The sequence below is a fragment of the Hemiscyllium ocellatum genome, chromosome 26 (assembly GCF_020745735.1).
Source record: "Hemiscyllium ocellatum isolate sHemOce1 chromosome 26, sHemOce1.pat.X.cur, whole genome shotgun sequence".
In the NCBI taxonomy this organism is placed as follows: Eukaryota; Metazoa; Chordata; class Chondrichthyes; order Orectolobiformes; family Hemiscylliidae; genus Hemiscyllium; species Hemiscyllium ocellatum.
In genome coordinates, this window is record NC_083426.1 from 34,924,112 (window position 1) to 34,950,334 (window position 26,223).

The window sequence follows — 26,223 nt, forward strand, 5'->3', positions numbered from 1 at the left end:
TACAGCATGGAAACAGACCCTTCGGTCCAACTCGTCCATACCGACCAGATATCCCAACCCAATCTAGTCCCACCTGCCAGCACTTGGCCCATATCCCTCCAAACCCTTCCTATTCATATACCCATCCAGATGCCTTTTAAATGTTCTAATTGTACTAGCCTCCACCACTTCCTCTGGCAGCTCATTTATTCAAATGAAACAATGCCCGCCCATCTCATTCAGAAAACGAAGGTTCCTCTGTATAGAGATTGAAGGGCTGATTCATATTGAGGTAAAGGTGATATGTTGCTAAAATGGAAATATGCAGTCTTAATTAACAATGGAAAAACAAATCCTTCTGACATATAAAAAAGTTTAAAGCATTGTATACCTTCTGTCAGTTAATGCTGGAGTATCATTTCCTACAACAAAAAAAAATTCCTTAATATCGTTACAATTTATCTTGCAGCATTAACAGTACCCTAGGTAAAGGTATGAATTATACAGTCTTTTGAAACATAGCAGGTTTTCAACTATGTTTAGGACTCCAGGAAATTCTGGTGGTTGTGTGAACATAAAAATGTGGTTTAAGGCATTTGGCATACTTGCCTTCATTGCTCAGTCCTTTGAGTATAGGATTTGAGAAGTCATGTTGAGGATGTACTGGAAAAAAGTGAGGAATCATCTGTATTACTGTATCCAGTTCTGGTCAACCAGTTGTAGGAAGAATATTATTAAGCTGGAGAGGATTCTGAAGAGATTTTCCAGGATGTTGCTGGGTATGGAAGGTTTGAGTTATAAAGAAAGCCTAGATAGGCTAGGACTTTTTGGGCAGCACAGTGGCCCAGTGGATAGCACTGCTTCCTCAGCGCCAGACACGCAGGTTCGATTCCAGCCTCAGGTGACTGCGTGGAGTTTGCACATTCTCCCTGTGTCTCGTGTAGGTACCCTCTGGGAGCTCCGGTTTCCTCTCACAATCCACAACTGTTCAGGTTAGGTGAATTGGCCATGCTAAATGTGCATAGTGTTCAGGGATGTGTAGGTTAGGTGCATTAGTCAGGGGTAACTATAGGATAATAGATAGGGGAATGGCTCTGGGGGGTTACTCTTTGGAGGATTGGTGTGGACTTGTTGGGCTGAAGGGCCTGTTTCCACACTGTAAGGATTCTAAAAGACATTTGGATAAGTATATGAATAGGAAAGGTTTGGAGGGACATGGGCCAGGAGCAGGCTGAAGGAACTAGTTTAGTATAGGATTATGGTTGACATGGACTGGTTGGACCAAAGGGTCTGTTTCTATGCTGTATGACTATGACTCTATAAGCTGTCCAAAAAACCTCCACAATTTGAAGTTTGAGGGCACTGAAATCAAACCCCCAAATGTCAGAGCAGCAAAATAATCAAAATTTCACAAAGTTATAACTGCAAGTACTCTCTTTCTTCTATTGCATGTTCTCAATGGCAATACATTAATAATAATGGATGTAGATTTGCTTGCTGAGCTGTAAGGTTCATTTTCAGAAGGTTCATCACCATACTCGGTAACATCATCAGTGAGCCTCCAGATGAAGCACTGGTGGTATGGCCCACTTTCTATTTATGTGCTTAGGTCTCCTTGGGTTGGTGACATCATTTCCTGTTCTTTTTCTCAGGGGTGGTAAATGGGATCCAAGTCAATATGTTTAGATTAGATTAGATTAGACTTACAGTGTGGAAACAGGCCCTTCGGCCCAACAAGTCCACACCGACCCGCCTAAGCGCAACCCACCCATACCCCTACATTTACCCCTTACCTAACACTACGGGCAATTTTATCATGGCCAATTCACCTGACCCGCACATCTTTGGACTGTAGGAGGAAACTGGAGCACCCGGAGGAAACCCACGCAGACATGGGGAGAACGTGCAAACTCCACACAGTCTGTCATCTGAGTCGGGAATTGAACCCGGGTCTCAGGTGCTGTGAGGCAGCAGTGCTAACCACTGTGCCACCCTGCCGCCCACGATTTGTTGACACAGTTCTGGTTGGAACGCCATGCTTCTAGGAATTCTCATGCTTGTCTCTTTTTGGCTTGTCCTAGGATGGATATGTTGTCCCAGTCAAAGTGGTGTCCTCGCTCATCTGTATATAAAGATATTAGTGAGAGTGGGTCATATCTTTTTGTGGCTAGTTGGTGTTCATGTATCCTGGTGTATTCACCACAGGAAATGACATCACCAACCCAAGGTAACTTAAGCATATAAATAGAAAGCAGGCCATACCACCAGTGCTCAACCTGAGCTACAAATCTTTTTAAAACTCACTAATATATTAATAATCTTTCCCCGTTGACTATATATTATTAGATATCAATTGCTTAGAAGTATTCTCAAATAAATATTCCAGGTTTAAGAATAATATTGAAGTTCATACAAACTTGCATTTGTATCCTGAAGGAGACTATCCCAATGCATCTTGCAGTAGCATAATCAAATAAAAAATAATATTGAGGCATAGAACGGTATATGAGGATGGCGATTAAAAGGCAGGGCAAAAACATAGATTTTAAGGAGACGTGAAAATCAAGAGATTTAGAACTGAATGAGCTACAAAGATTGGAGATAGAATGCCAGAGCTCCAGTTGTCTGAAGACACAGTGACCAATAATGAGGCTAGGGAAAACAGAATTAGTGAAAAGCCATCTTTTTGAAGGGTTGTAGGACAGAAGAATGCTGCTGAGGTAGGAGGTGTTGAGGCCATGAGGGTTTTAAAAACAAAGATGAGAATTTTAAATTGAAGGTGTTGATGGACTGGGAGCTGATGCACAGCATGTGATTAGGATATCGGTAACCGAGATTTGCTAGGTAGAAAATGGGAGCCTGGCAAAGAAAGAAAGCATTGGAATACAGTAGTAAGGTCTGGAACTGCCAGGATCTGGGATTAGGGTTAGAACAGCAAATCTGCTAAAACTATGGTGGATTGAGGTGAAGTCGCAGGATTGAAAGTAGTTGTTTTGTAATGTGGAAGATATGGGTTTAAACTTAGCTCATGGTGTGAGAACACAGAAGTACTTATTTTGGTAATAATAAATAAAAATAAAGGACTCAGAGGGCATCTGTGCAGAAGTTCTTTACGGTAGTGCCTGAGGCACAACCATCTTCCTCTGTTCAATCAATGACCTTCCTTTCAACATTAGATCAGAAGTGGGGATGTTCACCAATGATTGCACAATGTTCAGCACCTTTCACAACTCGTCCGACATTGAAGCAGTCCATGTTCAAATGCAACAAGAACTGGGCAATATTCAGTGGAAATAATGACTATCCCAAGTAAAAGAAAATGTACTCTTGCCCCTTGACATTCAATAGTGTCACCATCACTGAATCTCAACATTGGCCAGAAATTGAACTGTACTTGCCATAACAAATAAAGTGGTTCCAGGAATGGTTCAGAGATGAGGAATACTGAAGTTAGTAACTATGAGAAAGTGAGGACTGCAGATGTTGGAGATCAGAGTCAAAAAATGTGACGCTGGAAAAGCACAGCCAGTCAGGCAGCATCAGAGGAGCAGGACAATTGATGTTTTGAGCATAAGCTCTTCATCAGGAATTTTAATTGGGAGGCAAGGAGGCTGAGTGATTAATGGGAGGAGGCTGGGCTGGGGGTAAGGTAGCTAGGACACCAGCACGCTTTGGCCGAACACTTCAACTCCCCCTACCACTCCGCTAAGAACATGCAAGTCCTGGGCCTCCTCCCTCAGCTCCCTTGCCCCCCCCCCCCAAAACCAATTGCATTCCTGATGAAGAACTTGTGCTCGAAATGTCGAGTCTTCTGCTCCTTGGATGCTGCCTGACCGAGTGTGCTTTTCCAGTGCCACACCTTTTGACTGCAATGAGTAACTCATCTTCTGAACCCCGTCCATCCCCCTCCCACATCCCCCCCCCCCCCCCCCCCCCCCCCCCCCCACAACCTGTCCACCATCTGCAAGGCACAAGTTAGGAGTGTGATGTCAAGTGCTCACTTACCTGGATGCATGCAGCTCTAACAACACAAGAAGTTTCACACTATCCAGGACAAAGTAGCCTACTTAATTGGCATCACCTCCACAAACATTCAGCCACTCCATCACCAGATTTCAACAGCAGCAGTATGTTCTATATCCAAGATGCCATGAAGGAATTTGCCAAATATTTTTAAACAGCACCTTCCAAGTGCAAGACCAATTCTGTCTAGAAGGACAAGGGCTGAAAATGTGTTGCTGGAAAAGCGCAGCAGATCAGGTAGCATCCAAGGAGCAGGAGAATCGATGTTTCAGGCATGAGCCCTTCTTCAGGAATGGCTCATGAAGAATGGCTTCCTGAAGAAGGGCTCATGCCTGAAACGTCGATTCTCCTGCTCCTTGGATGCTGCCTGACCTGCTGCGCTTTTCCAGCAACACATTTTCAGCTCTGATCTCTAGCAGTCCTCACTTTCTCCAAGAAGGACAAGGGCATCGGATATATGGGAACACCATCTTCAAGTTCCCCTCCATGTCACTTATTACCCTGAATTGGAAATATATTGCTGTTCCTTCACTGTCACTAGACCAAAATATGGGAATATCCTCCCCTCCCCCAACAGAATTGTGGGTCCATCCACAGCACATGAACCACAGCAATTCAAGAAGGCTGCTCACCATCATCTTCTTAAAGCACTTAGGAATGAGCAATAATTACTGACCTAGCCAAAAAACATCCTAAGGGCTGGATCAAAAGAAATCCATCAATCTGCCCTGGAAGTACCTTGTGCACCATCTGTGAAAAACTCTGTCATTGTGAGTTTTCACCAGGTATTTAATTGTTAATCACATCATGCAGACATAATGACAGCTGACAACAGTCACACAATACATGCCAATCCAAAATCAATTCACATCTGATCCTGACTTCCTTTCTTGACTGATTAACCTGAGAACAAAATCAGATGGTAAAAAAGGTTGGAATTACCATAATAATTAAGCGTGTAGTATTATCATAGCCTTTGCTGTCTTCAGGGACAAGCACACCAGCTGAATGTAATTGTCATTTCCGAAACAAAGCTGACAATCTCTTCAAATCCTAGAGAGACAATAAAAAAGGAAATATTATAAACTGTAAACCTGCACTGAGTGTGTGTGTGTGTGTGTGTGTGTGTGTGTGTGTAAAACTCATCAGATGATGACAGAATTGGGTTGAACTGTCAACACGAGCTGTCAAATGTCAGAAATGAAAATGGTCCCTCAGTGAAGGTGCCTCAGCTCAGAAGACACACAAGAAATTATACATTTTGTATTTTGCTGCTGAGATTTTTTTGTCTTTTCTAAGATGCATTTTTGTGGAAAAAATATCAGCACCCCACCATCCTGCAAGCTACAGATATTAATTGGGAGGCATAAAAGGAGATGAAGGGCTGTCAGCAAAACAGTCATGACCAGGATACCAGGCAGGAGAACCAAAGCCAGGACGATGTATCTACGGTCCGTCCAGGACAGTCACAGCAATTGGAGAACAGGGAGTTGGTCAGCCAATATCTGCCAGCAGAATACACAAGCATTAGTTTGTAAGGGAGCAAATAGAGTCATAGAAATGTATAGCATGTAAACAGACACTTCAGTCCAACCCATCCATGCCAACTAGATAGTCCCACTTGCCAGCACCCGGTCCATATCCCTCCTAACCCTTCCTATTCATATGCCCCTCCAAATGCCTCTTAAATGTTGCAATTATACCAGCCTCCACCACATCCTCTGGCAGCTCATTCCATACATGTACCACCCTCTGTGTGAAAATGTTGCCCCGTAGGTCTCTTTTATATCTTTCCCCTTTCACCCTAAACCTATGCCCTCTAGTTCTGGACTCACTGACCCCAGGGAAAAGACTTTGCCTATTTACCCTACCTGTTGCAAATTCCTCATTGCTTCTAACTGTATCTCCAACCGATCTATTCAATCTGATAAGATTCACAGCCAGCAGCATCTATGGCAGATATAATCCTCAGTAACCCTTAAAGTCTCTTTAAACTCCCACATCTGAGAAGGAGTACATATCACTCTACTAAAGGCCATTTTTGCTCCTTCACAATCTACAGACCCAGAAAATAATATCGTCTTATTTCTCTAAAAGCACTGCCCCAGGTTAAATTAATAGTTATGGCTTATATTTTAAGTTTACTCAAGAGACATATCTCCAAAAACATATAATCAAGAAAGAAACCACTCTACTCACTACTGCAGACTCTCTGTAGGCCACACTGAAAACAACAATTAACATATCTGATGCTGTGCTGTGAACTTCACCCAACAGTTCCTCCAAGATCAGTTGTGAATTTCACTGTTTGATAATTTTCCCAGATGCACTCCGATGTCCAGCAATACATGAGTTCAAACAGCAAAGGCAGTAACTCTACAGGTTCTCTCTCTCTCTCCTGCAATGACCTCACCATGTGCTTCCTTTGTCTGTTCTTCTCCCTTTTAAAACTGCTGTTGTTTTGACTTTTCTTTTATTGAGGTTATTAGAATTGGAAGCAGAGAGGAGGTTGGCATAAGAAAACAAACATTCTATGTGCTGGTTGCCTTATGGTTCCCAGATATTTAAAGTGATCACAGTTTGTCTTTATACAGTTGCCATGTTTGTTAGGTCAGAAGACTACTTATACCAGTGTAGATTATACAAACTCTGACACTCCTGTGTAGCTGTGAATGAAGCCTTACTGGAACTCTTATCCATACAGTTTGGTCCTAGCTAATTACTTCCTAGCTTTTTACAGACAGTGTAACAATACATAATCATGAGACCATGATTGTCAGAGGGGAGGTTGAAGGTTTCCTCTTGGGGCCATGGAAAGTACACACTTACTCTTCTGGACACAGAAGGAGCACTGTAAAGGGCACATACCCTGTGAGTCAATGTCTTCCACTTCCCTTTCATTGATGGATTTCTGTCCCCTGAAAGCCTTCTGAATGAATGTAAAATCTAAAGCAGGTTCCCAATTAAACTGTCATGACCCAATTGAAATACATGTCGTTCTGCTTTAACGTGTGTTTTGTTAATGCTATTGACTATTTGGGGCACTATTTCTAAAGCGCAAACTTTTAAAACATGTATTGGCTGTAACATAATTACATCACCAACACTTTAGAAACTATAATGTGGGGTTGCACAAGAATACAGCCATTACATTATAGAACTACCTGTATGTTGGTGAGGTCGATGGAGCTCCCTCTGAAAATGCTGACACTCAGGACTCAACAAAACCAAGCATCATAAGAATGGTGACCAGCATGTAACTGATGGGTTTAATAGATGCCCACTTTTTTTTTACATTTTAACTATCCCCACTCCAGCACTACCTGTTCATGTGTTTGAGACAAATATACTGAGGCCTAATTATTAGCAATGGATTATTAAAGTTATTTTTGAGACCGGTTGCAGCTAATATGTCATGAGTAACATCAAAATACAAAACTTTAATTGATGGATATGATGCAGCAACATATTTCAAATCAATTGTGCAGTGTAAACATATTGGATTGAGTTATTCTGTTGGCATCAAGAACACATGCCAGACCTATTTAAAAGGATGAGTAAGTTATTTGAGTTGGAATTTTTTGTTTGTTGCAGACCCTTTTCCAAATTTGGAGTTGTTTCAGGGGTCCATCATCACATGCTGAGCATGTTCAGTAACTCCTACAACTTGCTAGCAGGAAAGGACCTTTGCAAAAACCATTTTAAAATTAAAATGCAGCACTCCAACGTTAATTGTCAGTTAGCCACTTCAGATTTCTGGTTAACGTCTGAACATTTCTTGATGTCATTTTTCATTGTTCACATGTTCACTTTCATCAGCATAAAGCAAAATCTTACTGGCTTGCACTTTTATTGCCACACTGGTCTTGTGGATGGATTGGTAGGCCTCGCGGCTGAAGGAAGAGGTAACAACAAAGAAGAAAGTGAAATGTCAATGTGGTTTTCACAAAAGGGACCATGATGGCTCTGCACCTTTTCCTAGTGAGTGTTCAGGGAGCATGAATCCTTTATTAACTTTACTGATGTAAATGTTGGAGATATCTTCACTTTACAATGGAGGCTATCATCAAGTTTCCAAATTAGAGCAGTCAGATTTGAGCTTCATGTAAAGTCATGGATAGCAATAAAAGAACCAATATTTCCACTTGTGTAAGATCACTTATCTTTGAACCTGAATTAAGCCACCTGCTACTGAAACCCTCATCCACATCTTTGTTACTTCAGACTACTCCAATGCTCTCTGAGTGACCTCTTACCTTTGGCCTTCCATACATTTGAACATATTTTAAAACCCCATGATCCATATTCTACCACATGACCTGTTTCATTTAGCCCTGAACCGTGGGCTTGATTAATTCACATTAAAGCACTGCTCCAAACTTAAAACTCTTATCATGATTATGATTCTCTCTGATCTCATCTTTCTTTATCTGTAACCTCCTTCCCCATCGAGTTACTCTTCGGAGGGTCGGTGTGGACTTGTTGGGCTGAAGGGCCTGTTTCCATACTGTAGGGAATCTAATCTAATCTAATTACCTTTTGTGACCTCTGCCTCCTCCAATGCTTGCCCCTTACCTTGTCATGCCCAGTAAAGGTATGTCATACTCATAACTTTAAACGTGAACTATTTTCAACATGGACTTTTCTGGAGCTGCATTTTTTTTTTCAAATATGCACATTAAACAGCTACACAGATAGCTGCCAAGAATCAGGTGAATTTTGAAATTTCAGCTTGAACTCAGTACTGTCTGAAAAGTTCTAAATTGAATCACCATGTGTGGAGTATCTTCCTTAAATGGAATTATAAAGAGAAAATACATTCACTGAATTCACCATTGTTTGTAGAGTTACACAAAATTCAAAATCAAACCAAACTGTAAAGTTAACACAGAGATCTGTAGAAAAAAAAATCATAATTAAATATGAATGTCACAATCACTCCTCGTTGTGTAGCAATGGCATCTAACTTCAAATCATTCTTAGTGAGCAATACAAATATTACTCATGTGGCCACATACTAGTAGCTGACTACAGATTACAAATCTTATCTGTCCAGGAGAAACAACGCAATCCTTCTGCAAATAATGCATTAGAAACAGCGGCTGCATCAAAGACAACAATATATAAATGCTCCAAGAATAGAGATGGAAACAAAATAAAGTATCCAAGCCTATTTCTTTTCAAGTCCACTAGTACAAAAAAACGAACTTCATAGAAAAAAAGACGACAAGTAACCAACTTTGCGAGCTGTGGAAAGTCCATCTGTTTGAAGGAATCTGAATAATGGCTTTGAACTCACCTAGGTACACTTCAAGAAAATAACCTCTTCACTGGGGCTGCTCTAAGATTAATCATAGAATCCCTAAAGTGTGGAAGCAGGTCATTCAGCCCATCAAATTCACACCAATCCTCTGAATAGCATCCCATCCAGAACTACCCCACCCTTGTAACCATACATTTCTCATGGCTAATACATCTAACTTGCACACCCTGGATAATATGGGCAATTTAGCATGGCAAATCCACCTAGTTTGCGCAACCCTGGACTGTGGGAGGAAACCAGCCCACCCAGAAGAAACCCATGCAGACACAAGGAGAATGTGCAAACTCCATACAGACAGTCACCCGAGGGTAGAATTGAACCCGGTTGCTGGTTCCGTGAGGAATTGGTGCTAACCACTGAGGCACCATGCCACTCCGTATGGTAAAATTACTTAACTTACAAGCTATTCTTTTGTTTATAACTTGTAAAGAAGAAAAGTGCATTTTCCTCTTTAATTTTACTTCCTTGAGAATATGTGTGAGTGATGAATAAATGATTTGGCACTAGATTTTCTAGGTGAATACATGAATACAAAGTCCTTTTTCTTTAAACCTATGAAAAGCATGGTGCTGGTTATTCAAATTTACTGTACATTTTGGAGTTATGAAGAGTTATTTTGGAGACCTTTTGTTCCAGGAATAACAGGATTCTTCCTGCTGTATGAGGCACTGGGGTCTCCAAGGCAGCAACATAAAATCTCAGTGCCCTCTCAGTACTTGTTACCCATTCCCATATACAAAACCCATTTCTTTGTAACTTGCAGGCAGTGTGCACCCTTTGTTTAAGTGATGCTGGTTATCTTAAGGAGCAGTTAGAGATATCTGACATCTGGCGTTACCACACAACTACACAGGTCATGAGTTTTTTTGCTGGGTAATAAGAAGGCAGCATGAATATCTTGTATTGCTTCAACATGAGGGATGTGTGCAGTGCAGAAACCATGCTATCTTACCCATCCGTCCTGTGTGCCCATTTTTAGGTGCAATTATTTCAAGGGCAGTGCACATTCTGTGAACACATTCCATTTGACTTAAGATGCCTTAAATTCATAGTTCTGTCTAACTGTCCTAAACTCAAAATTATCAAGGACAAAAAAATAAATTGTTGAAGAAACTCAACAGGTTTGCTCGGATCTGCAGGGAGGTAGCAGAGTTAATGCTTCAAGCCCAGTGACCCTTCTTCAGAACTGAAGATCCCTCTGAAGAAGGATTACTGGACTCAAAACATTAACTTTGCCTTCTTTCCAGTGCTGCTGCCAGACCTGCTGAGTTTCTCCAGCAATTCCTGTTTTTTTTTATTTCAGATTTCCACCATCTGCTTGTTTTGTGTTTATATTATGAAGAAAATGTTGGCAATCAGTATGATAACAAGATATGCATATTTTTTCACTAATTTTAGTTTCCAAAATGTAAAAGCCTTGGTAATGCAGTTAAGTACAACTCTGGATGGAGATCACACATTGCTTCCTGAACAAAGGGAGGGCAGAAAGTGTTCAATGACCAAGATTTGATTTGCCAGCTGCAACGATTAAAAAGAACCTTTTGGCATTTTCTCCATAGGAACAAATTAGCTTTAACTGAATTTCCTAGGCAACAAAATCATAGAATTCATTTGATGAGCATCTCACAGTCCTATTTTTCTACAAAATTCAGAAGTGGTCTTGGTTGAAAACTGTTAAAGTAGATTTTCAATAAATTCAAAAATGTAATGAAAGTTAATGAACAATCTATTTGCTGTTACATACAGGTAAATTATTTCTAAATATAATGTGTTCTCAGTGGAAATAAGGCAGACACATAATTAAAACAGTACGGGAGCACTCAAAGCCTTGTTGATGCTCAATTTCAAACCCATGGCCCTCTCACTTATGCATTTCTTTGGGATCCTATAATAAAAGCTTACAATTGAGGCATGTGACAGCTGTGGCTCAGCACTCTTACCTTAGAGTCACAAGGTTTCAGCTTCAAATTTCACTCCAAGGTTAGAGCAACTTAAGCAAGGCTAACACTCCAGCATAGTGCTGAGGGAGATAATAAACCAAAGTCAGAATTTCCACAGTTGGAGACGTTCAAACCTGACCTTCACCATTTTTGGGGGAGTGTACATATTGAGGATAGTTTCTAAATTAAAATGTATTTCATGAGGTAGCTAAGTCAGGAGCTGCCTCCATTCGTGTGAGATTTTGGTGAAGTAAGCATCTGAACCTTGAAGTGTCTGACTAGACCTGGTTGGAACAAGTCTAAAGCTTGTGGCTTCATTTGGATAGCCAGTACACCCTTTGAAAGAGATAAGGTAACCTTCTAAATAAGGTCTAGGGACACCTGTAGCAGATGTCAGGTGCCCCTTGGTAGAGGTCTGGTGCCTTTGTTGATTGTAGACCACAGAAATACATGCATATAAAAATTATATGAATTAATTGGAAGTGTCAAAGAGGGAGATAGCAAAAGGGATAACATCACTGGACTAGTAACTGACAGCCCCAGGCTAATGTTCTGGGAACATGAGTTTGCATCCCTCCATAGCAGATAGTGACATTAGAATTCAATAATAACTGGAATTAAAAGCTAGTCTAAAGTTTCTGAAAAGTTCTGAATTGAATCACCATGTACAGTGTGTTTCATTAACTGGCCATATGAAAGAAAATATATTCACTGAATTCACCTCTTCTATTGTTTGTGGAGTTGGTCAAAATTTAAAATTAAGCCAAACTGGAAAGTTAACACAGAAACCCGTAGAAAAAAAACCGAATTCATCATAATTAAGTGTGAATGTCACAATCCCTCCTTATTGTGTAGGAATAACATCTAACTTTGAATCATTTTTGCTGTGCAATAAAAGATTACTCATATGGCCGTGACTACAGATTATGAATCTTATCTCTCCAGGAGCTAGAAAGAATACAATCATTCTGCAAACAATGCAGCAAGAAACAGTAGCTGCATCAAAGACAGCAATATATTATATACATATGCTCCAAGAATGGAGACTGTAATACCATGCGGTAGTCAAGCCTCGTTCTTTCCAAGTTCACTAGTACGGACAACTAACTTCATAGAAAAAAAGAGTACAGGCAACCAATTTTGTGAGCTGTTGAAAATCCATCCATCTGGCAACCATGAAATCATTGTTGATTACAATTTTTAACAAACTGGTTCATCAATATCTATAGGAATAAAACCTGCAGTCCTTATCTGCTCTGGTCAATATGTGACTCCAGGCACACAGCAATGTGGTTGCTTAACTGCCCTCTGAAATTTCCTAGAGAACCAGTCAGTTTAAGTTATATCTTGGGGTTTTACATACTTCAATCAAATCAAATCAGAAACTTCAAAATGGCAATAAATTAAAATCTGTTCTTTCCAAGGTTTCCTGACAAGATAACCCACACGGGAGAAAGTGAGGACTGCAGATGCTGGAGAAGAAGGGCTTATGCCCGAAACGTCGATTCTCCTGCTCCTTGGATGCTGCGTGACTTGCTGTGCTTTTCCAGCAACACATTTTTCAGCAAGATAACCCATACGTTCCAGTCATTAATCTAGTGGAACTTATTTGAATGCTTCCAATAGATTTATATCTTTCCTGACCAATACTGTGCACAGTACACCAGATCTAGTTCCAACAATATCCCGTATTGCTGACACGCAATCTCCTTACTTTTGTATTCAGTTCTCCTCATAATAAACAATAATATTCTGTTACCTTTCCTGGTTACTGCTGTTCCTGAATACTAAACATTTGCGATTTAGGACACTCAGATGTCTTTTGTTTTATTGCAGAACTCTGCACTCTCTCGCCATTTAGGTTATTTAATTTATTCCTCCAGACAATATGGACAATTTTACATTTTGCCATATTATACTCTATTTGCCAGTTCATCGCCCACTCACTTCATCTATCCATATCCTTTGCAATCTCTTATGTCCTCTTCACAATTTAATCTCCTATTTGTCTTTATCCAGTCAGCAAATTTAGGAACCATATCCTCAGATGTTTCATCCAAATCAGTTATATAAATTGTGATAAGTTGAGGTCCCAGCACTGATCTCTGTAGCACACTATTTGTTTTACGTTGTTAACCAGAAGATGACTCAGTTATGTCAACTCTCTGATCCACCAGTGAGCTAGCCAAACTGCAAGATATTTCTGTGAATAGTCAGCTGTACAAACCAATTAATGCACACAGGCAATGACATTCTTTGCGAACTGAGCGACCCATCTATAGCGTGTCTTTAGAGTGAAAAGATATTTAATCAATCTAAACATAACCCAATAATAAATACGTAAGTTAGTGTGACAAAACAACTGAAAACAAGCTTTCAAGCTGAACGAGCTAACTTGCATACTTATCATCAACCTGAGCTACAAATCTTCTCAAAAGTCAATAACCCAATAATGTTTATGAATCAGTCAAAGAAGAATAGTAGCACAAAATCTTTTATTTTGAACTTCCAAAAGATACTACTTCAATACTGATTAAAATAAAGAGGATTCCTGGATTTGGATATAATGCTTCAGATGAGAAGGCTTCTGGCCAGAAAAATCACAGAGAGAACTCATGTTAAGGCAATTAACCATTTTTTTGTCAGTACCAACAAATTGGGTCAATAGACTTCTCCAACTCATGACTGCCTAGGCTGGTGATATTTGTAAAATAAATTTTAGTTGCTTTTAGTGATATTAAATTTCCCAAGGAAGTGTAATAAGAGTCTCTGAAAGCAGGAAGGAGTGGGGAAAAGATGAAGAAGTGGAGAAGGAGAGAGGTAAATTCAGAGGTGGACAGAAAGAGGTAAAGTGAAGCAGCTTACTGAGTAAGTTCCAAAGCTTTGGAAATAGAAAGCTGAAGCATGGCCATCAGTGTGGAGCAATGAAAGCAAGTGATGTTCAAAAGGACTGAATTAGCAATGTCAGGTTAGAGGATGATTGGTGTTTCAGTCATGTTTTGGATTGAGATTCTATTCTGCTCATTGTGAGATGGCTGTTTTGTCTCCTCTGATATTTGGGGCATACAATGGTTTTGCATTACCTAAGGGTGACCACTGTTTGACTCCAATAGATTAGTGGAAACACATGATTACACCTTACACAGTTCCCCCATGTACTTTATAACTAACACAAGTTATTGCATCCTTGCATCACAGTGTCTTGCTGCTGACTGCTGATGTCACTGTCATTTGTCATTCATTCACGGTATATTAGCATCACTGACTGGACCTGCATTTATTGTCTAGCCCTAATTGCTCATAGGGTGGTTATGAGTCAACTACATTGCTGTGGGTCTGGAGTCACATGTAGGTCAATCCCAGGTAAGGAAAGCAGATTTTCGTCTCTGAAGGACATTAGTAAATCAACTTTTTTACAACAATGGACAGTAGTTACATACCATTGGGCTAGCTTCTTTTTCCAGATATGCATTGAATTCAAATTCTACCATCTCCTACTATATGAGTTGAACCCAATTTATCATAACATTAGCCCAGTGTTACTGAAATACTAATCCAGTGACATTGCCCCTACACCAGCATAAACATCATGAAATACATTGCCATCTCATTGTCATACCGCATCTAATAATACTATGGAAGAGATTACAGAGCTAGGGAAGAACATCGCCATGGTGTGATTTGAAAACAAGGTTGAGAATGTCTAAAATCGAAGCATTAGGATATTGGACAATATTCCTGAGGTAATTTGTGAATAAGATTTGGCACAAGTTAGGATTCAGGCAAGAAAGTTTGGAATGATTCAAGTTTAGAAAGACTCAAGTTTGCTGAGGTTGTAATGTGAGAAAGTGTGTTGGAATTATCAAGTCAAGAGGAAACAATGGCATGAATAAGGGCTTTTAGCAGCAGAGAAATGAAAGGATGGTGGAGTCAGGTCTGTTTACTGAAACTTACAAGGAATGGTAAGTTTCTATTTAGAAATGCTGGCTTTTATTGCAATTTGCTGAAGCTATTCAACAAAGCATTCTTTTATGTCTAACAGATCACATTGTAGACAATAGACAACAGACTATAGGTGCAGGAGTAGGCCATTCGGCCCTTTGAGCCAGAACCACCATTCACTATGATCATGACTGATCATCCATAATCAGTATCCTGTTCCTGCCTTATCCCCGTTACCCTTGATTCCACTATCTTTAAGAGCTCTATCCATCTTTTTCCTGAAAGTATCCAGAGACTTGGCCTCCACTGCCTTCTGGGGCAGAGCATTCCATATATCCACCACTCTGGGTGAAGAAGTTTCTCCTCAACTCTGTTCTAAATGGCCTATCCCTTATTTTTAAACTGTGTCCTCTGGTTCTGGACTCACTCTTCAGCGGAAACATGATTCCTGCCTCCAGCGTGTCCAATTCTTTAATAGTCTTATACGCCTCAATCAGATCCCCTCTCATCCTACTAAACTCAAGTGTATACAAACCCAGTCACTCCAACCTTTCAACATATGATAGTCCTGCCATTCCAAAAATGATTACCAGTGTATCCACGATTTCTAGAGCCACCTCCCTTAAGTACCCTGGGATGTAGATCATCAGGTCCCGGGGACTTATCAGCCTTCAGAGCTAACAGTCTATCCAACATGATTTTCTGCCTAATATAAATTCCCTTCAGTTCATCCATTACCTTATGTCCTTATTACCTTATTACCTCTGGGAGATTGATTGTGTCTTCCCCAGTGAAGACAGATCCAAAGTACCTATTCAAATCTTCTGCCATTTTCTTGTTCCCCATAATAAATTCACCCATTTCTGACTTCAAGGGCCTAATTTTAGTCTTAACCTTTTTTTTCTTTCACATACCTAAAGAAAAGCTTTTATTATCCTCCTTTATATTTTTGGCCAGTTTGCCTATGTACCTCATTTTTTTTCTCTGCGCATTGCCTTTTTACTTATCTTCTGTTGCTCTTCAAAAGTTTCCCAGTCCTCTGGCTTCCAGCTCATCTTTGCTATGTTATACTTCTTTTCTTTTATCTTTATACAATCCTTAACTTCCCTCATCAACCACAGCCGTCCCTTTCTTCCTCTTTGGAATGAACTGGTCCTACACCTTCAGCATTATATCCAGAAATAGCTGCCATTTTTGTTCTACTGCCATCCCCCACATTAGAAGGTGATTGTTTAAAACTGCCACAAAGCACCACAATTCAGGTTATTCACCTTGACTTCATTTATGAACAGCTGCTTCTGTTGAAAATAAACAATTCCTGTGCACCAATGTATGATAACTTCAGCCTCTGCTTGGAGCTATGGTTGTTTTCTTGCAAGGCATGTAAGCAGCAATATTATTTCCTTTTCTCAGCCAAGCTATTTGGCAAAGCTTCCCCAGTGGAAACAGCTTAATATTGAAGCAGTCTGAGCCAAAAGCTGTTGACAGGCGAAGCATGGAGATCTTGGATGCAAATATGAATTTATCAGAGCAGAACCCCAAAATTAATGAATCAATTAATCTTATAGGATAACTAAGATCAGAGTAATTACCTAATTTTCTGAAGACTTTATGAGAAGTCAGGTTTGTTGTACTGACAATGCTGGGGAAGCAGGAAGAGAAAGTTAGCATTTGAACACATGGCTTTCCAAAGACTTGAAGAATGTATTGGCAGAATTAACTTTTGGGGGAAACCAAAACTTCATTTCCCAGCCTCAAACAGATGACGTGGAAGTCTGACTGATTGTGGGGAGGGAAGCAAACATTGGAAGGATGTGAGGCTCTGGAGGAGAGTAGACATCAGGAGGGGAGCTGACTTGGCATGGGGACCAGGAACTGAGGAAGTAATAGAAATCTGATAGAGATTTGAACAGTGGGAGTGTGTCAACATTTGAAGGGGAGTGAACATCAAATGGGTTAGACAACAGTTTGGGAGTAGACATGATGGGGAGAGAAGATCACATATCCACTTATGGGAGTACTTTACAGGTAAATTTTGGGAACCAGGGGAAGCAGCTCTTTTTCCCTTGACCCACAAGCAGTGCTGGAAAAACACTAAGGTGCTTTTTCTAGCTATTCCTTTCAAGCAGTTTCCCAACTCACCTGCCTTAAAATTAAAACAGACCAAGAAATATGATTCATGCATACTTTACCCTTTAAAATACTAAAATCTGGGTCCCTGTCTTCAGAGAGCAAGTTAGATTACACTTTAATCTGCCTCTATGAAAACTAGATATGAATTTGTAGTTGGTAGGTGTGAAATGGTTTTCCTATGTTTCAAAAATACTTTAAACCCTGTCCATCAAATTCTGGCACTGCATTTTAAAAATGATGCAAAATGCTTAGTGAATGTACAAGACAGATGTATAAAATTATACCAGGAATAAGGACTTTTGTATGAGAACAGGAAAAACTGGGATCGTTTACTTTAAAGCAGACAGTATTATTCAGATTTAATAGAGGTGCTAAACATAATGAAGGTTTACGATTGAGTGAATAAGAAAAAAAAACTGGCAAACTGGGTAGAAGGGATGTGAGGACAGTTTGTTTTTTTTTTGCTTTCTCAGAGCAAATTTTGATCATCTGGAATGTACTGCGTGAGAATTCTGGGTAATCCAAGATGGAGGACGGGAAAAAATTGTGGTTGTAAGAGCTGCTCCTTTTTGAGATATTTTAAGTGTTGGAGGTGATTTCCTCAAATTCCAGGAGCAGTAGTTACTGTTTTTTAAGCTTTGCATTGTTTTCAAACTGTGAGGAAAAAAATCAACTCAATAGCACTTTAAAAAGGAAGACAAGACAAAAGCAGAGTCCACATGGTCAGTGAAAGAGCGAGAAAGAAACCAAACTGCTGTCTGACACAGCAGTGAATCTGCACATTGACTGTTTTTGTTGCTGGAGTTCAAATATTTCTGGACATTGGAGTGCATCTAAAAAAAAATTAACAAACAGCAAAATTCACAGCTGACCTTGAAGGATACTATGTGAGTGAGCTCACAGCACTGGAGCAGATAAGAGCACGGTTTTTAAATGTAACTTTTTTTAGTTATATAATAGTGAGTAAAGCGGGTTCTTTTTTGGTTGTATGTTTTATTGAGATCTGTCTCTGGATTAGAATTTTAAAATATAAAATATAAAACATAGATACTAAGTTAGCCTAGAGGAGTGATGTTTAGAGCAGTAAGACTGTGCTATATTCTTTAGATTGTTGAAGTGCAAAGACGGCCTTTAGTAGAGTGATGTGGTCTTCCTGTCAGATGTGGGTGATTAGGAAGAATTTCCATGTCTGCAAAAAGTGTTTGGTTGTGAATCCTTTCTGATCACATGGATCGGTTGGAGCGGTAATATAGGAGTCTCCTGTGGCTATCCCCATCTCAAACAAGTATGCTATTTTGGGAAATGTAAGGGGTGATGGACTCTCAGGGGAATGTAGCACAACAGCCAAATTTCTGATACTGAGACTGGCCCTAATATAATGAGGGCTGCATCAGGTTCCAAATGATTGATTGTGATAGGGACTCTCCAGTCAGAGGCACAGAGAGATGTTTCTGCAGCTGTCAGCAAGAAATCAGAATGGTGTGTTGCCTCCCTGGTGCCATGATCAAAGATATTTTGGAGAAAGTACAGAATATTCTCAAACAGGAGTAGGACCAGCAGGAGGTCACTGTGCACATTGGAACGAATGACATAGAAAGGAAAAAGGATAAGATTCTGAAGGGAGAATATAGGAGGGTAGGAGTAGAAGGATAGAGCAGAAGAATGTGTGGCTGAGGAGCTTCTAATGGGAGAAGGTTTCACATTTTTGGATCATTCAAATCTGTTCTGGGGGAGAGGTGACCTGTATAAGAAAGATGGATTGCACCTGAATTAGAAAGGGACTAACATACTGGCACAGATTTGCTAAAGCTGCTTTGGAGGATTTAAACTAGTAAGATTGTGGGGTGAGACCCAGGGAGATAATGAGGAAACAGATCAATCTGAGTCTGGTGCAGCTCGGGAAAGCAGCAAGTCAAACAGTCAGGGCAGGTGAGAACCAAGCAGAGGATGAGGTAAATTAAACTACATTTATTTCATTGCAAGAGGCCTAACAGGGAAGGCAGATGAACTCGGGCGGAGTTAGGAACATGGAACTGGGATATCAAAGCAATTACAGAGACGTGGCTCAGGGATGGACAAGACTGGCAGCTTAATGTTCCAGGATACAAATGCTAAAGGAAGGATAGAAAGGGAGGCAAGAGAAGAAAGGGAATTACATTTTTGATAAGGGATAGCATTACAGCTGTACGTCCTGGGAACACGTCTAGGGGAGTTATTTGGGTGGAACTGAGAAATAAGAAAGGGATGATTACTTTATTGGGATTGTACTATAGACCCTCCCAATAGTCAGTGGGAAATTGAGAAACAAATTTGTAAGGACATCTCAGTTATCTGGAAGAATAATAGGGTTATAATCTAAACATAGATTGGGACTACCAAAGTGTTAAGGGTTTAGATGGAGAGGAGTTCAAGTGTGTACAAGAATATTTTTGGATCCTGTATGTGGATGTACCTACCAGAGAAGGTGCAAAACTTGATCCACTCTTAAGAAATAAAGTAGGGCAAGTGAGTGAGGTGTCAGTGGGAGAGAACTTTGGGGCCAGTGACAATAATTCTATTAGTTTTAAAATAGTGATGGAAAAGGATAGACAGGATCTACAAGTTGAAGTTCTAAATTGGAGGAAGGCTAATTTTGACGATATTAAGATGGAGCTTTCAAAAGTTGATTGGGATGGCTGGAAAATAAAAAGCCTTCAAAAATGAGGTAACGGGAGTCCAGGGACAGTTTGTTCCTGCTCGGGTGCAAGGCCCCTGTTGACCCAGTGTCTCCGCCTCCTCTTGCCCCACCAAACTTATCTCCTCATACCTTGATTCTGTCCTGCCTCCCTCAGTCCAGGATCCCCCCCACATACATTCGGGATGCAACCCACGCTCTCCATCTCCTCCATGACTTTCATTTCCCTGGCCCCCAATGCCTCACCTTCACCAAGGTCATCCAGTCCCTGTACACATCCATCTGCCATAGCGAAGGCCTCCAAGCCCTCCATTTCTTCCTCTCCTGCTGACCCAACCAGCACCCCTCCACCGACACACTCATTCGATTGGCTGGTCCTCACCCTCAACAACTTCTCCTTTGAATCCTCCCACTTTCTTCAGACCAAAGGGGTAGCCATGGACTCCCATATGGGTCCCAGCTATGCCTGCCTCTTTATCGGAGACATGGAACAGTCCATTATCTGTAGTTACGCTGTAACTATTTCCCACCTCTTTCTCCGCTACATTGATGACTGTATCATGCTCCCACGAGGAGGTTGAACAGTTCATCAACTTCACGAACTCCTTCCACCCTGATCTCAAGTTCACCTGGACCATTTCAGACACCTCCCTCCCCTTCCTGGACCTCTCCACCTCCATTTCTGGCAACTGACTCAAAACGGACATCTACTTCAAATCCAACAACTCCCACCCCCACTTCCTGTAAAAATGCTATAATTTATTCCCAATTCCTCCACTTCTGTCATATCTGCTGCCAGGAGGAGCAATTCCACTCCAGAACATCCCAGATGGCCTCCTCATTGAAGGACTGCAATTTCCTCTCCCACATGGTCAATAATGTCCTCCAGCACATCTCCTCCACTTCCCTCACCTCTGCCCTTGACTCCCATCCCTCCAAATGCAACAAGAATAGAACCCCCGGTCCTCACCTTGCAGCCCACTAATCTCTGGATACAACACATCATTCTCTGCCATTTCTGCCACCTCCAGTCAGACCCCACCACCAGAGATATATTTCCCTCCCACCCCTATCACCATTCCACAGAGACCATTCACTCTGTGACTCCCTTATTAGGGCCACACCCTCCCACCAACCCACCCTCCACACCTGACACATTCCCTTGTCACCACAAGAGGTGTAAAACCACTTGCCCACACTTAACCCCTCACCCTCATCCAAGGCCCCAAAGGATCCTTCCACATCCAGCAGAGATTTTCCTGCACATCCAAAAACCTTATCTACTGTGTCCATTGTTTTCGATGTAGTCTCCTCTACATTGCGGAAACAGGACGCCAACTCTTGGAACATTCCGGAGGACATCTCTAGGACACATGCACCAAACAACCTCACCACCCTTGTGGCCGACCACTTCAACACCCCATCCCACTCTGCCAAGGGCATGCAAGTGCTGGGCCTCCTCCATCATCAAATCCTAACCACCTAATGTCTGAAGGAAGAACGCCTCATCTTCTGCCTTCAGACCTCCAGCATGGCATCAACGTTGATTTCACCAGTTTCTTCATCCTCTTTTGCCCCACCTCATCCCAGCTCCAACTCCATCCCACTCTCTTGAACTGTCCCACATGTCCATCTTCCTTCCCACTTCCCTCCATTCTGACCGATTGCCATCAACACATTCCTCCACATCTATCTATCGCCTTCCAAGGTACCTTCCTCCCAGCCCCAGCACCCTCCTATTTATCTGTCAGCCCCCTTATCCCCAACCCCATCCGCAATCCTGATGAAGGGCTTATGCCCGAAATGTCGACTCTCCTGCTCCTCGGATGCTACCTGATCCATTGTGCTTTTCCAGCACCATACCTTTCATCTCTGATCTCCAGCATCTGCCATCCTCACTTTCTCCTGAAAGTTGAAGCTGATAGGTTTAGGGAATGCTGGATGACGAGAGAAATTGAGGTTTTGATCAAGAAAAAGAAGAAATCACATGTCGGGTATAGACAGCAGGAATTGAATGAATCCTTAGAGTAGAAAGGCAGGAGGAATATACTTAAGAAGGAAATGTGGAGGGCTAAAAAGGGACATGAAATAGCTTTGGGCAAATAGGCTTAAGGATAATCCAAAGGGATTTTATAAATACATTAAGGACAAAAGGATATCTAGGGAGAGAATAGGATTCCTCAAAGATTATCAAGGCAGCCTATATGAGGAACCATAAGAAATGGGGAAGATACTAAATGAGTATTTTACATGCGTGTTTACTGTAGCGAAGGGTATGGAAGATTTAGAATGTGAGGAAATAGATGGTGACATCTTGAAAATGTCCACATTACAGAAGAGGAAGTGCTGGATGTCTTAAGATGTTTCAAGGTGGATAAATCCCCAGCACCTGATCAGGTGTATCCTAGAACTCTGTGGGAAGCTAGGGAAGTGATTGCTGGGCCTTTTGCTGAGATATTTGGATCATCAATAATCACAGGTGAGGTGCCGGAAGACTGGAGGTTGGCAAATGTGGTGCCACTGTTTAAGAAGGGTGGTAAGAACAAGCCAGGGTACTATAGACCAGTGAGGTTGACGTTGGTGGTGGGCAAGTTGTTGGAGGGAATCCTGAGGAACAGGATATACACGTATTTGAAAAGGCAAGGACTGATTAGAGATAGTCAACATGACTTTGTGCATGGGAAATCATGTCTCACTAATTTGAATGAGTTTTTTTAAGAAGTAACAAAGAGGATTGATGAGGGCAGAGCAGTGGACGTGATTTGCATTGACTCAATGAGGCATTCGACAAGATTCCTCATGGTAGACTGGTTAGTAAGATTAGATCGTATGGAACACAAGAAGAACTAGCCATTTAGGTACTGAATTGGCTCGAAGGTAGATGACACAGGGTGGTGGTGGAGGGTTGCTTTTCAGACTGGAGGCCTGTGCCACATGGATCAGTGCTGGGTCCTCTGCTTTTCATCATTTATATAAATGATTTTGATGTGGACATAGGAGGTATAGTTAGTAAGTTTGCAGATGGCACAAAATTGGAGGTGTAGTGGACAGCGAAGAAGGTTACCTCAGATTATAACGGGATCTTGATCAGATGGACCAATGGGCCGAGGAGTGGCAGATGGAATTTAATTTAGATAACTGTGAGGTGCTGCAGTTTAGAAAGGCAAATCAGGGCAGGACTAATACTCTTAATGGGGAGTGTTGCTGAACAAAGAGACCTTGGATAGCAAGTTCATAGTTCCTTGAAAGTGGTGTCTCTCGTGGATAGGATAGTGAAGAAGGCATTTAGAATGCTTTCCTTTATTGATTAAGTATTGAGTATAGCAGTTGGGAGGTCATACTGTGGCTGTACAGGACATTGGTTAGGCCACTTTTGGAATATTGTGTGCAATTCTGCTTTCCCTCTGATAGGAAGGATGTTGTGAAACCTGCAAGGGTTCAGAAAAGATTTACAAGCATGTTGCCAGGGTTGGAGGGTTTGCGCAATGGGGAGAGGCTGAATAGGCTGGGGCTGTTTTGCCTGGAGCACCGGAGGCTGAGGGGTGACCTTACAGAGGTTTATAAAATCATGAGGGGCATGGGTAGGGTAAACAGACAAGGTCTTTTCCATGGGATGGGGGTGTCCAGAACTAGAAGACATTAGTTTAGGGTGAGAAGAGAAAGCTTTAAAAGGGAACTAAGGGGCAAAATTTCCATGCAGACGGTAGTGCCTGTATGGAATGAGCTGCCAGAGGAAGAGGCAGAGGCTGGTACAATTACAACATTTAAAGGGTATATGGATGGGTACATGAATAGGAAAGGTTTAGCAGGATATGGGCCAACTGCTGGTGAATGGGACAAGATTAATTTAGGACATCTGGTCAGTATGGACGAGTTGGACTGAATGGTCTGTTTACATCTCTATGCTATACATCTCTACGACTTTATAACTGTAAATGGTAGTGAAAGCAGATTCAATAGTTAATATTTGGAAGTTTGATATTTAAAAAGGACTTGATATGTCTCCTTCCTATCGGAAAAATGTTGTGAAACTTGAAAGGGTTCAGAAAAGATGTACAGGATGTTGCCAGGACTGGAGAATTTGAGCTATAGGGAGAGACTGTACAGGCTGGGACTGTTTTCCCTGGAGCATCGGAGGATGAGGGGTGACCTAATAGAGGTTTACAAAATTATGAGGGGCATGGATAGGATAAATAGGCCTGGGCTGGGGGAGTCCAGACTAGAGGGCATAGGGTGAGAGGGGAAAGATATAAAAGTGACCTAAGGGGCAACATTTTCACACAAAGGGTGGTACGTGTATGAAATGAGCTGCCAGAGGAAGTGGTGGAGGCTGGTACAATTGCAACATTTAAGAGGCATTTGGATGGATATATGAATGGGAAGAGTTTGGAGGGATATGGGCCGGGTGCTGGCAGGTGGGACTAGATTGGGTTGGGCTATCTGGTCGGCATGAACGGGTTGGACCGAAGGGTCTGTTTCCATGCTGTACATCTCTATGACTCTATGAGATATTTGCAAAGAGAAATATACAGGTCTATGAGGAGATAGCTGAAGGGTGGGACTAGATGCATGGCTCTTTCAAGAAGAAAGCACAGACAAGATGGGTCCAATGGCCGCCTTCAATGCTGTATAACTTTATAACATGATGATACCAAAACAGAATAGAACAAATTTCAAAGTGTGTGTACAAATTGAACCTGTATCTTGTCCTTGGACCAATGCCACTGAATGAAAGGTTATTTAACATTCATCCCTTAGACTCTATATCTGGTTTATTATGTGTAAAAGACAAAACCAGTTTCTGCAAAGCAACACAAACCATGCGGGAGTTCAAAACAAATCTACAGACTTTCCTGTGCTAAATGGAGTGAAAAGGAAAGGAGAGAAATGGTATCAGCAATAATCTAATCACATTCTAATGCAAAGCAGACATTGGTTGAAGAGATAAAAAGATCTTTTATAGTCCTGCATTAAATTTCAACAGAATGGATATTGACAATATATCCAAAAATAGTCCTGTCTACCACAGGAGTTAATGCTTTGTTTAAAGTCTCATAAAATATGCATTGCCAAGTCTTAATTGAGCTAAGCGAGTTAAAATGATTGTTTAATTAAGCCTTGAGGATTCTCTCTGACACAGAAAATGCATGATAGCTCCTGTAGAAGAAATATTCGCATTATTGGTATAAATTTGAAAAGGGTGTATTCTAATTTGGATGTGCTGTTAATATCCTTTTGGAAATATTCCCTTGCACTAGAAGTACAAAGGAAAATGTCCTTCTAGAATGAAACAACTCTGTACAATAATCACAGGACAGCCAGCAGTTTGCATGAAAATTAATTCTGTGCTATTTAAAGGAAGGTTTGTTTTAAATGTGGCAACATTTTTAAATAATGGTCAGGATTTCACATAAATAAGTTAATGATTTGTGTATTATCAGACAACACCATTCTACATCACTGGTTGAAATTAATACATAGATCATTTACAAAATCGTTTCTACATTTTGGACACTGTGTGGAATGTCATGTAAAGGAAGAAAATATCTGTCAAGAATCTGGTTTATTCAGGTTCTTACCACAGAAATCAACCTCTGCCACAGGTTAATATCAGTACATAAAGTATATATCTGAAGAAATAGTACATGAGATACAAAACAATTACATATCTGTACAGAAATAAATACATTCACTTTTATCTGTACAATAGAAAAGTATTTGAATTATTTTTGAGACAAACTTATCACCACATTGTTGAGGGACTATGTGCAAAGTCTATTCTCAGAAGAATCAGAAACAGCATTTATCATCACTGAATCTCTCACTAAAAATGTTCTGGGATTGAACATTGACCAGAAACTCAACACGACTTGCCATTTAAATATATTGGGAATACTGCAGCCTCCTGACTCCCCAAAGCATGATCACCATCTATAAGGCACAAGTCAAGAGTGTGATGGGATACTTCCTATTTACCTGGATGAATGAACTCCAACAACACTCATAAAGTTTGAACTCATCTGGGCCAATGTAACCTGATTGATATCACATCTGCAAGCATTTATCCCCTTCCACCGATCCTCAGTAGCAGCAGTGAGTAGTATCGACAAGATGCATTGCAGAAATTCAACACAGATTCTTAGGCAGTATCTACCAAACTCATGACCATTTCCATCTAGAAGGAGAAGGGCAAAGGATACATGGGAACA

The 26,223-nt window shown here is 41.0% G+C and overlaps 1 long non-coding RNA gene across 1 annotated transcript; it reads right to left on the minus strand.

The window, feature by feature from the left end:
* Positions 1–1,760: 1,760 nt before the first annotated feature.
* On the minus strand, positions 1,761–26,223 carry LOC132828409 (uncharacterized). The gene is made up of 3 exons (XR_009646117.1): positions 25,991–26,223; positions 4,945–5,055; positions 1,761–2,101 (listed from the first exon to the last, which is right to left on the minus strand). It is a non-coding gene; the product is annotated as an uncharacterized LOC132828409 (long non-coding RNA).